General features: G+C 39.4%; 2 non-coding genes across 2 annotated transcripts; both read left to right on the top strand.

Annotated features, from left to right (window-relative positions):
- The first annotated feature begins 11,951 nt into the window (after positions 1 to 11,951).
- Positions 11,952 to 12,024, top strand: Trnaa-agc. Its single transcript has one exon. It is a non-coding gene; the product is annotated as a tRNA-Ala (tRNA).
- Positions 12,025 to 13,795: 1,771 nt separating this feature from the next.
- Trnav-aac lies at positions 13,796 to 13,868 on the top strand. The gene has a single exon. It is a non-coding gene; the product is annotated as a tRNA-Val (tRNA).
- The last annotated feature ends 29 nt before the right edge of the window (positions 13,869 to 13,897 follow it).

Raw genomic sequence — 13,897 nt, 5'->3', positions numbered from 1 at the left:
AAACCCAGTGAAAGGCAAAAAGTTCTTAGCGCCTGCTTTTAATTTTTGTGAAATTATTTGCATTCGCTAGCTCAGAAAACTAATGCAAAGAAATTTTCGACAACAAGTTGTCCTGGCATCTAGTCCCCTCTACTTTCACCGAATCCTGTCCTGTTCTTGTCCTCTGCTTGTTTTCAAATAATTATCGCTTTTGTTTGTTAGCTGAACTTTTGCCAGGTTTTGGCCGCCGGCTAACATACAAAATTAGCGCTCACCAAAATGACTAAACAATATTTACTATTGCCAGGATGCGGGCGGTGGTTTTTGGGGGCCCGTTTCAGACGTCTCAAGACGTTGCCAAAGTAGGCAACATATTGTCCTTCCATGGCGAATAACATAATTTTCTAATTGGCCAAAGTTGCTGCCAAGTTTTCTTCCAACCCAGACAAAGCGAACTGAGAAAACATTTGTTCTCCGTTTTGGTTGGCTAATTCAATTTTAATGCATGATTTCATATTAATTGAAAAGTGAGTTTTAAAACGAATCCTGGTAAAAGGGGTGAGTTGGAAGATCTACTAGCTGTGACTTTAAATCTTAAAGTTATTGATTTCTTTAAATTCATAGACCTTTAGTAACCTTTAATAAGCTACCATTTCCTGAGTCAAACTCATTGAACCCTGGCATCTTTAGTCAGTCAGCCCGAAGTTTTATTTGCCCAAGGGCTTCTTAAGCCATTCGAAGGCGTTCATAACAGATGACCTCATATTTGTGGCACCGCCCCCTCTACACCACCCCAACCCCACTGAGAAGTTTGATTTCCAAGACATTTTTTTGTCTCTACGCTTTTTATGGCATGCACAAAAGCCAAAAGGCAAACACACTCGAATCATAAAAAGATGCCTGCAGACAAACAAAGCGACACACGAGTCTAGAGCAGGACCAACATAAAGATCAAATGTCAATACAAGGAATCGGGGGCTGGAGTTTTGGCTAAATGTGGCCAAAAGCCGGCAAAGGAAAGACAAACAGCAGCTACAGGAAAATGTACAACAAATTTCTAAACGTTGTCATAAAAATGAAATGAAAACAAGCAAAAGCCGGTCAATATGGAGGGGAAAGCGGCATAAGCGGGTCGAAAGGACCATTTACCAGGGAAAAACTTAAGACATTCAATAAGTTTACTTACGCCAAGCTGAACAAGCTGGGGAGATCGGGGTGCTGGCCTTTTTATCGCTTTAAATATGTTTATGACCCAGGTTAGGAGGGGCCTCTCGTCCTGCTGGTCTCGGCCATCTCTCTTATAAATCTCGGAGGTTTTATGTTTATGTGCACCAAATTGTTTTTAACGACAATGTGTGTCCATGTAAATTATTAGTTTAATAACGTTCCAGCTTAGGGCAATTATTATTACTCTTTTGGGATTGTGCTTTATGGGGCTTGAGAAATATTAATAAAAAAGGATTTATCTAAAAAAACTTGAAAAATTGACTATTAAAAGAATCTAAAAGGAAATGATTTCTTTCTTAGACTATTAAAACTGAGAATAAATATTTAAAATTTAATTAAACCCTTAAAATTAGGAAGGTTGTCCCCCCAACACATAGTTCAGAGAAAACCAAGCCACCTTTCAAGAAAACACTTCCCAAAACAAATGCCTTAATCAAATCACGGCCATAAGGATACCCTCATAAATATGTCAATTAATGCCACGCCCCGCCCTTGTGTCCTTGTCCTTATCTGAATGAAGACATAAACGCCCTGATATCAATTTATGTCAATGTAAATGTTTCTCTGTTGTTCGCCCGAGATTGGGTCTAATGTATGCGAACACCGCTACCATTCTTCGGGACATGTGTCGGCGAATCTTAAATGGAGCTTATGAAACTATTAAAAGCCGACCAGACAAGGCACACATGGCTGCTGTCCTCGGCAGGAGCAACAAGAGACAAACAAACAAATGCCGGAGATAGTGTCTTTGTCAAGATGGAAGGAGCGGGAGAAGAAGTCACTTCCATATCTGCTGGTTGGGGGTAATTAGTTTGCTACACGCTCGAGGCGTGCCTTCGCCATCTCGTCCTGATGTCCTGGATGTGAGTGTAGCCATGAATAATTCGAGGCTGTGGCGGTGGTAAAAACTTTGACCAGCTGCTCGAAAAGGTTGACAAAACCTCAAGCCCGGCTAACCGCAAGACCAAGACGCCGATGAAGATAATATACTAATGATGATGATGGAGACTGTCGGGAGAAGTGCCTCATACGCAATAGATTACTCATACGCACGATTGGCCAGGAACATTTATTATTTAGTTAGTATCCTTCTTGGCCCTGTCCCTTCTGTGGCTAGTGTTAATTGCCTTTGTCTCCTTTTTGATCATTTGCATAATTCCGCTCTAAACAATAAAAATCTAATTTGGCCTCGTTCGCTATATAATTTCTTGTTAAACTCATAATTGTTAATTTCTGTTGTGCTCTGCCAACACTTGCTCGAATTTTCTTTGGGGCTTAACTTTAATTAAGATCCAAGTGCCAGGACTCGTCCTGACTCCGTGCCTTTCTGCGCTAGAAGGGTGAACAGATTAAGGAGAGTTGTGCATGTGAATGGTCAGTCCGGTCACTGAAGATGATTTCACAAAGGAGAACGTATTCCGGGATGTTTTTAATGAACTCCAGGCGGCCAGATATTGTTGGCTTGAAAAAATAAAAGAGCTTAGGTTTTGTATAAAGGATTATTTAAGATATAAACTTGCTTTAAAATATATACCTCCTTTTTGGTATAAAATGATAATTGAAGAGGACAACGCTTTAAATCGCTTTTGTTGTTCTTGCCCCAATTAGTTTCCACCACCCCCAAGCCTTCAGGCTGCCACAAAATGTTGTCCATTAAAAAGGAGAAAACTTTAAGCGTCCTTAAATGCTACTCTCCTCCCTCTTATTTTTTCTGGTATTACCAAGAAACAAAAACCATTAAAACAATTTAATCGCACTCCAAGAAATCTTCGCGAGCCACAAAGTCGAGCATGAAATGCAAAAGTTTTTATTTTGACGCTTGGCGCCTTTGCTACTGGCTCCTGATTGTAAATCGTTATCCTCCCGGGACTCTTGAGCTTCGAGGTGTTTGCTGTCCGCCTGCCTGCCACCCTTACAAGTTAATTTTCGCATTGGAACATGACTGACACCACCACCCACAGCCCCACATTTAGAATCACGGCAATTTCCCCGGCACTTTTGTTTAGTTTTTGATTTGACTTTTACTTTTTGGTTGCTGGTTTTTCGGTTTTTGTCGGCTAATTATCATCATTTTGGCCAAATGCCTGAAGCGATTTGCCTCGGCCTGAGTTTCTCCGCCAAAGTTTCAATGGTCGCGAGGGGACTGAAAAATAGGGAGGAGTCTCTGGGGTTAGCCGCCCATTATGTAGCCATCAAAATAATTTGTTGTTATGGTGGAACTTTGACTGCGATTTTCATAGCCAAGAAACAATCAAATTTTAATGTGCGGCGCCGCATTCTGATTGAAAAATAAAATACCCGGCATAATCAAATAAATGCCAAAACAACAAGGAATTCTGGAAAAAAAAGTGTGCAAAATAAACTGCTCATCATTTTAAAAATTTCCAGTTCCCATAACAATCCCCAGACCGAAGCCCATTCCAAATTTGCGATTCCGATTCCACCCGCATCTGCACGATTCGTTAAACAAAGCACACGTTAACAGGATCGCCACGAAGGATACTGGATGGGCACAGAGTAGGATGCTGGGGCAAGGACAAACAGACATCCCAGGCGGTCAGTTTCAGCAGTTGGCCGCGGGCCATCAGAGGGTTAAGGTGGAGGAAGCTGGCCAAATATCAGGCAACACATTTGCTTACAAAAAAATTGGACTATTAGGACTATAACTTAAAAAAGTTATTTAGATTCTTAAATTATTTTAAATTAAGTATATTTTAAAATACACAGAACTTCGTTTGCAATTCTTAACTTGATACTTTTAAGGCTAAAAATAAATTTTGTTGTTTTACAGAATTTAAACTTCTTTGATCTCTAAATCCACGATGGTATTCTTTTGTTTGTGGTCCATCAAATGCTTTTAACTTTTATTTGTTTAATAAATTTTTGTCCATTGCTGCGGCAAAGTTGTTGCTATTGTTGTTACCATTTTTTCAGTTGCTACTGCTTTTTGTTTGGCTACAACTGCCATTCTGGTGTTCTGGGACCGTAAAAAAAGAATGAAGAAAAACATGAAGAAACATTGCAAAATTGTTGGCAAATATTGAATTTGCAACATATTCGACTCATATGTCACAGCGAACGGTGGGAGCTGTCGCGAGTGAGTAACAAAAGGTTTCTGTTTACCAACATTTGCATTTTTCCGGGCGAACCGGGGCAGAGTCGCTTACCTTTTTGCCTTTTTTCTGCAGAATTGCCAAAAAGTGGAGTTGACCGGGCAGATGAAAGGGCTAGTCCCGTCCGAATATCAAATGCTGCACAGATGTTGTGCAAATAGTGAGACATTAATTTTAAGTGTTGTGTGAAAATTTGTTTCACCTGGGAAATGGTTAAATGAGGGTAGTATTTTGTTAAATTTAAAGGACACAGCACACTAATCCAGCAAACCCATTATTAAAAAATGTGATATTTATATTTAGTTACCATAACCATAGTTTTTGTACAGTTTCTACTTCCGAACTAATCCTTGCGAGTCCTTGCAAAATAACCCTTTCTGGGAAAACAATAAAAATAAATATGTATTTAAATAACAGTTGCTATCAACACCGTCACACACTTTTCCAAAGCACCTTTGTCCGGCTGGAAATATTCGAAAAATGGGGTAAGAGTTTTGAGGATGTGGTCCAAGTAACTATAGCATTTAAGCGGCTTTGCGAAAAAGTTGTGAGCCATTTGATAGCCTTTGGCCAAAAAGGAGTGCCAACTTTCCGCTCTTCTAAGAGTAGAGAAATAAATTATATTTAAAGCTTTTATTTAAATACACTTTTAGAGGGTCGATCGGCTTGGTATTGGCCAAGATTTCCTTAAATTAAACGTTCTGGAAGACCCTAGGATTTCAAAACAATCATTTTTAGACATATTTTTTCAATATTTCAGCCAATTTACAAATCAGGGAACTAAGTGCCGTCAATCTGCATCATATTAAAGTCACAATCGCAAAATAAAATTTTGGATAGATTTTTGGCCAAAATTATGATGACAACAATTGAACAATTGCGAAAATGGGGTCAGATTTTAGTAGGCCAGTTTTTAATTGAAAATGATTCTACTCGAAGATATAAGAGTGGGAAAGCATAACATTCTTCGATCCAACAAATATTAGCCGAGTTATGACTAATTCCCTGAAATAAATTGGGCCGAAAAGCATTGTTTCGAAGTTGGTGGGTGGCCAAAATCGCAACTTTTGAGACAGTTTTCTTTTTATATTTAAGCCATTTCGCATCGGATGTCGAAAAGAAATACAGTTTACAAATCAGGGAACTAAGCGCCGTCGAGCTGCATCAAAATATAGTTATAATCGTAAAATAAAATTTTGGATCGATTTTTGGCCAAAATCATGATGTTACCCCTTTGAAAAATTACGAAAATGGGGTCAGATTTTAGTTGGCCAGGTTTTTATTAAAAATGATTCTACTCGAAAAGATAAGATCGGGAAGGCATAACATTCAACGATCGAATGGGTTTTAGCCAAGTTATGGCTATTTCTCTAAAAATAAATCGATGTAAATCATGAGGTGGCCAAAATGCTACTTTTGAGACACCTTTTGTTTAATATCGGACAGAAAACCATTTAAGAACTACAAGATGTTGCAATGTGACAAATATTGGTCAAGTTATGGAAAATTGGGTGCCAAATACCAATAGAAACATATATTTAAATAAAAGTGTATATAAGTTTCGGATCCGCCAGAAGTTAGCATTTCATTCTAAATATTGTTGACATCGAATAAGGTTGTGGCCAAAATGCCTAAATCATGTAAAGGATTTGCTTTTTATCATGTCTCGGCCAGGTCGTTTAAGTTTTGCCTTTTCAAAGGTTTGACAGGAAATTGAAAATTTGAACAGGAGAAATGTGTGTGGGCCGGGCTTGAAGTGTCAGTGATCCGACGATTCCCAAGGAGGCCAATAACATTTACGCTAATTTGATAATCTGTTCACGCACAAGGATATGCCAGACATTTGCATGGAGGAAGGCGGTTAGGATCCCAGCGCCCAACAGACGCACCTAATTGGCTGCAATGGCCCCCCAGGGACTCCCAGTAGCTGTTTATTTTATGTTGCCGTTTCTGTAACTGTAACTGTATCCTTTTGACCCGTACCCATCCTGTGGCCAGACCCTTTTTGTGCTCTATCAGCGCGTTATCATCGCATTTCCTTTCACTCTTGAGCGAACCGCAGCGGCACTTTGGATTCTCGTGGTCAGCGAGTTTATTATTTTGTCTTTTATTTTTATCCCGCTTATCGCTGGGTCGTTTCCAACCAGAAAGCTGTTTCAGCTCCCAAAAAAATAGCCCGTTTTGGTAATCGCTTTTACACGCTTGACTTCAGATGAAATTAGCTGCGGGTTCCAGGGATTTGTTTTGCTTTTGGTCCCCGGTCAGGGGTCATCTAAATAAATTATGTATATCAGAAAGTAATTTAAATGATTTAGAGGCGGAAAAGTAATAGTCAGACATATTCCCAGACATATTCTTAAAAATTCGAAGAGAAAATTATCCTAAGTTTCTGTATTTGAGATTTTTCTGAAGGCAGACAATTTCAAATCCTAAACACCCATTGCAGAAATCCTGAAACATGAGTTTCTGAATGAGCCGTCTTCCTCGCATCCATTTCCCATTAGCCCGTTTCCCAATCCCTTTTCAAATTGGCTCGCATCAACGGAAATGTTGGGCCAACCCACTAGGCGTATGAGCAATCTGCTTCCCTTCCACACACACGAAACCATACGCCCCGTGGGCATTTCTCTGTTTCCCGGATGTGTGTGTGTTTGTGTGTGTGGTGTCCTGGTGTGCTGCGACAAGATTTATGTGTGTTTTCTTTTTCTGTCGGCGAACATTTTAACGCCTGCAAATTTGCTAATTAATTAGTTTAAATGTTTAAGAAGAACCGACTGCGGGTATAATTATAATTAAATTCGAGTTGTGGTATGCATGTAGATCAATTTTTCTACAGGAGTAGAAATATTTCTTTTTAAAAAAAAGACCGGAGTTACAGGAGGACATCCTTAAATCTGTTTATAAGTGACTCACACACCCCCAAAAAAAAATTTAAAAAAAATATATAAAAAGGGAAAACTCGCGCGCGTTTTTTTCACGCATGTAATTTGTGGGAAATTTGTTCAACCCTTTTCTGCACTTTCGCATACTTTTGTGGCAAATAAAGGCAAAATTAATTTAACGCGTGTTTTTCCGGGGTCCCCAGCATAATGGAATTGATTTAAGGTTATTAATATGAGCACTCTGGGCACCAAAAAAGTAAAAAGAATTCCGGGAGATGCCTAAGTAAATGTTTGTAGCTACTACGCTGCTGTTTGGTAACCTTTAACGTCAATTTTATGCAAATTATGTTGTTTCTGTTGGAGATTTCCAACAGGAGCTGCCGGGGCGGATGCTTCCCAGTGTGTATGTGTGTGTGGATGGGGCGTGGCATTTGCGAAACGACGGGGCGTCGCTCCAAAGTTTTGGAGTGTTCAGGGAGTGTTGTTATTGAAGTTTTCAGAGGTGGCGTCTCGCCAGCCGCCGACTGTTCACTGCTGACTTATTCAATAAGCCAAGTTGAAGTATGCTCCATTATATATTTGCTGGTGCTGCGGCTGTTCTTGCGGCCGGAGCTGCTTAAGCAAATACCGTGTATGCAAAAAGTGCAAATAATAATAATAAAGAGTACTTATTGTTTGATTTATGTGTCTGTGTGTGCACAATTCAGCCCAGCCGAAGGATGAGCTATGTTTTTAGAATCTGTCCTTCTGGGAGCTGGTGGCATCATAGAATTCTGTAGGATATGAGTATTGCATTTTGTAAAAATATGTATTAGACATATTAAATGTTTTCCTTTATTAATTATAATATTTTCCAACCATATTTCTAACTAAACATAACTAGTAATACAAAATCTTACTTTGTTTTAAGGCTCTCACATAACTCATACTCAAAAATACAACAACCACTGCTTAATTTTCAGAAACTTGACACTATTCACCTTACCCTGGCTAATCCTGTACCATCAGTTTCATCAAAAAAAAAGTGTCGGGAAAACCCCCGATAAAGTCACCTTTATTTGTCAGTCTTAGGCTCCCCAGAGTCAACTGTCAGCCCTTCCATCCCAGGCACGTTCCTTTTCTTTTCTCTCAATCCTGAAGCGTTAAACCGCACACACCTATCACGATGATGATGTTGTTTTTCTTTTTATTTTTTTGTTGTTTCTTGTTTTACGTTGTTGCTGTTTTGGAGTACGAATGAGTACGAATGCTAAGTGAGCCATTTATCTTCGCAGGAACCTCAAGCGCGACAGAACCACAGGAGCAACAACAATCACTTCCTACAGGCGTCATCCAATCCTCAATAATACCGCTTAGGAAATAAAACGATTTATATGACACAGTAAGAAACTAATACAAGGTCTTAGTGGACTATAAAGGACACTCTGAAAAGAAATCCTTAAAAGTATATTTAATTATTAAGAACAAATAGTATGACCAGTATACTCTCTACTTTAACTAATTTCTACTATAGTATTCTAACAAAAAGTAATTCCAGTGTAGTTGTCACTATAGGGCGAATCCTGTCGTATTTTCGTTTTCCCCGTTTTATTCGTCCTTATCCAGACCAACATCAATCGAACTGCCGCAACAACAACGGCAGGCAGTAAATGAAACCCCTGCGAAAAAACCGAGTACCAAAAAAAAAAACGAAAAACCAAGTAAAATCGAAGATTGCTATCTTTGACGGCTTGTTTTCCTGCCCATCCTGCCAGGACGATGGTCGGGGGCGTGGCAGCTATTATGTATTGGCGTTGAAACAATTTGAACAACAGTCGTCGGCGAGGGAAAAAGAAAACCAAATGAAAGGAAGTCGTTTAAAAGTACAAACGGACATTATTTATCGCTCAAACCATTTAGCCGCAGAAACTACCCGAAGAAGGCGCCCGAAGTCCAACCAAACTTGAGAGGAGAGTTGGCAGGAGGCAGTGGAAATCCAACCTTATCCCCCAGTCCCCAATCCTCGTGTTTTTGTTGTGTCTACTTAGTTGTAATAAATGGAAAAAAGCAAAGAGCGAAGCGAATAGTCCTGGCCACGATGCGTTGCATATAATTTCTAGTCTACTTTTTGGGGTCGAGGGTGGAGTGTATTGAGCCGGACTAACAATTGGATTTTGGGAATAGCTACTACGGCCAATCGATTGATTTCTGCTTACTTAAGCGATTTTCCCAACAAGTAATTTACAGTTGTCATTAAATGGGAAAACGTTTGCAGGGCGGGGACTTGGAAGGGGATGTAGAAGGGAACTAAATTAAATCTTTTTTTACTTTTCGGAAATATGTATAAAATAAATTCCTTACCGTCTATACCTCCATGATAGGCCAACCTTTCCGATAATCCCCATATTATGCATCCTCTTCAAATCTCTCACATTAAGCGGCGTGGCAGAATCCTCGCACATTTTTCCAGCTTACTCTATCCTGATGGTCCTTTCAGTTTCGCAGCATCCAGGGGAAGAAGAATCAGCTTGCCAGGGGCATCTTATCGCCGTAAACCACTTTAGTGTCAGTCCCGCTGACAGCGGTCCAACCTCGACTCGTGAACATTGTCGCCTTTTTTTAGGATTTGCCTGGTGGCTTTGGCTGCTGGGACGGGTGGAGTTGGCTGTTGTCTCTTAACGTGGCCAGTGGTCTTGTCGACATTGCGATAACAATACAAACACACACACAAAATGAGACAGCCGAAAAAAATGTACAGAACGGAGGAGGAATTTTACGCTCTTGGCCATAATGAGGGTGATATTCGTATTTGTGGTAGATTTGTCCACTTAGCAGGAATGACCGACCGAGCCCAAAAGCTGTTGCAATTTGCTGGCAAATCATTTGTACATTTCCACAGTGGATTACGGTTTGCCAGCTCCAGCCACCCAGCTCCCTGACCACCGATATCCGATTCCTGATGATAATGCTCATAATTTGTGAGGCCTGCATATATTTTGTTAACACATTTTATGTTTTGTTCCGGCCATGATATATGCGCCAGCATGCCTCACCATGATTTGTGCTAATGAGTGAGAATTTTCGTCTAGGATTACTTGTTGGGAAAACCCATAGTCCCGAAACCAAAGTCCATGCTGGACAGATTCTTGCATTTAATTGGCATTTCTATGGCTTTTGGCGGTAAGAGGGAAAGTTTTTTAATAAAGAGACCGGGCAGGAAAGAATGCAAATGAATAACCCACGACACCCGAACCAAGGACACTTTTCTGTCCGCCTTTCATTCCAGCTCAGTTGATTTTCATTTTCATTTGCCCATTTAGTCAGCGACCTCAAGTGCGGGTTTGGACAGGCATTCTGGCATTTTTTGTCTCCCCCGGTGAGTACACAATTGTCTACGGATTTTCAATATTATTTGCTGCGGTCTTCCGATATACAAAAATCCCCACCAGCCCCCCTCCTCAGCATCGCCATCTGCTACCATCATCTTGGGTCCGTTGTGGGTGTGAAAATTGTGGAAACTGACTGACAGAACTGACTGGACTCGGACTCATTGTAACCGCTCGCTTTCAATTGGGCATTTTATTTTATATTTGAATTTTAAAATTCCTTCCGCCCCGGCGACACCACCGGTCCACAGGAAAATGGACAATTTGTGTTTGTGGCAATTGATTGGCAAATATTGTCCGGCCAAATGGTTAAGGCGAAAAGGTTTTCTGATTAATACGCACTGACAGCAAGTCAGGATGGAATGGAAATTTGAAATCCTTGCAAAGAAAAGGTACTATCTGACAGGAAACAGGATCTTATGAATTTTAAATCCGTTTTTTTATTCAAGAGATTTAAAGATAAAAGATATATACAAAAATTAAATGTTGTGACTGGAATTTGTTTTGAAACTCCTTGAACTAAATCATCCATAGTTGCACGCCTCATTTAAACGACTTTAAGTCAAGGATAAAAAGAAGAAAGTTACTTTTTCGCAAAAGACAACTTTGAATGCAAATTACAAGCAATAAAACGTGGCACATTCCAATGCTTAGGCACAAACTTCTGCCACACGACTCCAAAGCCGGAGGAGATTATTCTTTATTGTTTAGACAATGGCAGGACGAGAGTCCTTGTGGCAATTCGCACATCATGCGATTGGCATTGAGATTGTGCCCTGGTATCGGGCTATTCCCAGGACTGTCATATGCGAAGACAAGCCAACACACCCGAAGACCCGAGGGATATGCAAATTTGTCATCCAGTAAACCAAACAGAAAACACATATAAAGGAGTGAAATAATCATAAAAACGTCAGGCTCCGAATAACGGGGGAGGAGTAGAACAATCCTGAATTGAATTTTTATCTATTGTATTGGCAATAAAGTCGCATTGTCACAGCATGTATAAAATGATTATTGTTTACTTTTATATTCCCCGCATCATTTTAACCCATCCCTCTTCATATGAATAGGGTTTCCTTTTTTCAAACAAAAGAAAAACAAGGATAGTTAAGGATAGTGGTCCTTTTGGAGTTTAACCATAAACTTTGTATTTCTCAAGTTAAAAAAAAGTAATAGTTTCATATATTTTTTTATGTTACTACCTTAGCATACATAATGAGCTTAACAACTAATGAATTAAAAATGCGGTTAACCAGTTTTGAATGTCATTTTCACGTGGCTTGCATATCGCTTAAAGACATTTAAATTACTTGAAATAAAATGTCATTGGAGAAAATGGAATGGTTTCTTTTAAAGACCTCTATATCGTCCAAAATTATATAGGGGATGTAGCTCAGATGGTAGAGCGCTCGCTTAGCATGTGAGAGGTACGGGGATCGATACCCCGCATCTCCAGGTGAAAACCTTTTTTATTTTTATTTAATTAGAGTTACTTGATTTTAAGCCTTACCCTCATCAGCAGAACGTTGATTTATTGACTTTTCACAGCCCGGCAGCTGACTCATCAAAATTTGTTTTGTCTCCGGCGCTTTCGGCATGCTTTTAATTTAATTTGAAAAGTTTTGCATGCCCATTTGGCGCGTTTAACCCCTTTTTGTCCGGCTAGGAGCCTTACTGAGAAAATCGACGGAAAAAAAAGTGGAAAGAAATATCATAAATAATGATGATAACTGTCTAAAGTTTTCAGGGCATGCCATGCTACGAATAGCCACTCCCAGACGCCCACACCAAATGCAATTAACTGGACAGAGGTCCAAAAAAAAGGACCAAGAAGAAAAATATGACAATTAGGCGTAAACTAATTGAGGCTGGCAGGGTATACAAAAGGGGATTAGAAGAATGCCAAGAAAAATTTAATTGAAGTTTTCGAGAAGACGAAGGAAGTCATTTTCTGCTGATTTTTTAAAATTACAAAGACCTATTTTAAAGCTAAATTTCTTCCTCAGTTCTACAAGTGTTTGAAGTTTTGTTTTTTTTTTTGAGATTCTTTTCCATTGTTGGCTGGCTCAAGTTTGTGGCTCGTTATAAATCACAAGACTGAATCCATGGAAGATTTATGAGCTGCTAAATATGCTGGCACAACAACTGGCATCGGGTCCTGGCCAGGACATTTTAGCCAAAAAACTTTGTCCACATATCAAACTTTAAAACGCAATTATCATATATGTATCTATGATAAATGGAAGCATATATCTGAATATCCACGCTATTGTGTTCCGTGGCTGGGTCTGTCTTGGACTGTGTTGTTTTTAACTTGCGCAGATAAACAAAACAAGGTCCTAAATAAACAAAACGAGAAAAAGAATGAGCAGAAAATGAGTAAAAACCTTCACCAGACAAAAATACAATTTGGTTTTAATTGAAAAATAGCAACAACCATACCTCACCCTAAATAGAAAAAACCAAAAATAAATTGGAGGATGGACATGAGCTGTCTGGATATGTTAGAGGTGTGTGAAGGTGGAAATCATACATATTTACAGCTTAGTTTCCTGCGAGAGCTATTACTCCAATTATTCCTTAATAATATTGAGGCTATCCTGTTCAAGTCACCCAAGTCCGACCGCACTTAAAATGCCATTAACAAAAAAGCGCAAACCATTTTTACACTTTCTGTGCCGAGAAGAGCAACAAAAACAAACTAGCCCCACAAAAACAACATCTACTAAAATAGCAACAAACAGAAAACAGAAATTCCTTCTTTATTTATTTTCTCAACAACTTTTTACCTTTTTTCAACTCATTTTCAAGTGTTTCCACTTAGTTTTCCAATGTTTTTGTTGGCGTTGCTGGGCGAATCCATTAGGAAAGGACAACGGGAAAGGGATAAAGCCAGTGCCCTAGAACCCCGGCAATCTTGATGGGGTTAGCTTTGTTTTTGTTGACTTAAGTCAACAAGGTCGAGGGTTAATGAATGTTGGCCTGAAAGCATCGATGTGGCTACATCAGATATGGTCAGTACCTCAGTGAAAAAAGGACGAGGAATTTAAAAAAAAATGTGTCAAACACATTTAAAATTGTTATAGTCATTTTTTAGTGACTGGTGTATTTTTAAAAATTGAGTATTTATTTTTAACTCAATGAAGATTAGTTTTATCTATCTTTATTTATCTCTATCCAAATGCCTTTATTGAAATTAAGTTTTTTGGAAGTCAAACATAACGGAGTTTCCGTGGTGTAGTGGTTATCACATCCGCCTAACACGCGGAAGGCCCCCGGTTCAATCCCGGGCGGAAACAGTTGACATCCTTTTTTTGCATTATTTCTT

The sequence above is a fragment of the Drosophila ananassae genome, chromosome 2L (assembly GCF_017639315.1).
Source record: "Drosophila ananassae strain 14024-0371.13 chromosome 2L, ASM1763931v2, whole genome shotgun sequence".
Classification (NCBI taxonomy): Eukaryota; Metazoa; Arthropoda; class Insecta; order Diptera; family Drosophilidae; genus Drosophila; species Drosophila ananassae.
Note: the sequence above shows the minus strand (reverse complement) of the source record. Positions and strands in the feature narration are given on the sequence as shown.